The sequence below is a fragment of the Odontomachus brunneus genome, unplaced genomic scaffold (genome assembly GCF_010583005.1).
Source record: "Odontomachus brunneus isolate Ranch 3 - 2012 unplaced genomic scaffold, Obru_v1 Obru_scaffold_135, whole genome shotgun sequence".
Lineage (NCBI taxonomy): Eukaryota > Metazoa > Arthropoda > Insecta > Hymenoptera > Formicidae > Odontomachus > Odontomachus brunneus.
Window position 1 is genome coordinate 2,339 of NW_022639585.1, and position 224 is coordinate 2,562.

A 224-nucleotide genomic window follows, 5' to 3' on the forward strand; every position below is an offset into this window, starting at 1 on the left:
TCTTCGTCGCTAGCAGTCCGCTATCCAGCGGCCCCGTAAGATGACGTGGGGTGCAAATGATTCGCGACGTTATTCGGCGACGGGAGTCTTTGGCTACGTGTTTTGTATATGCTGCGTCGCGGGCAGCGTCTAAGTCCCGTGCGGGAGTGATGGCGAGCTGGGCTTGCGTATATATGCTGCGTCCCTGGCAGCGACTAAGTCCTGTGCGGACGTGAAGGCGAGCT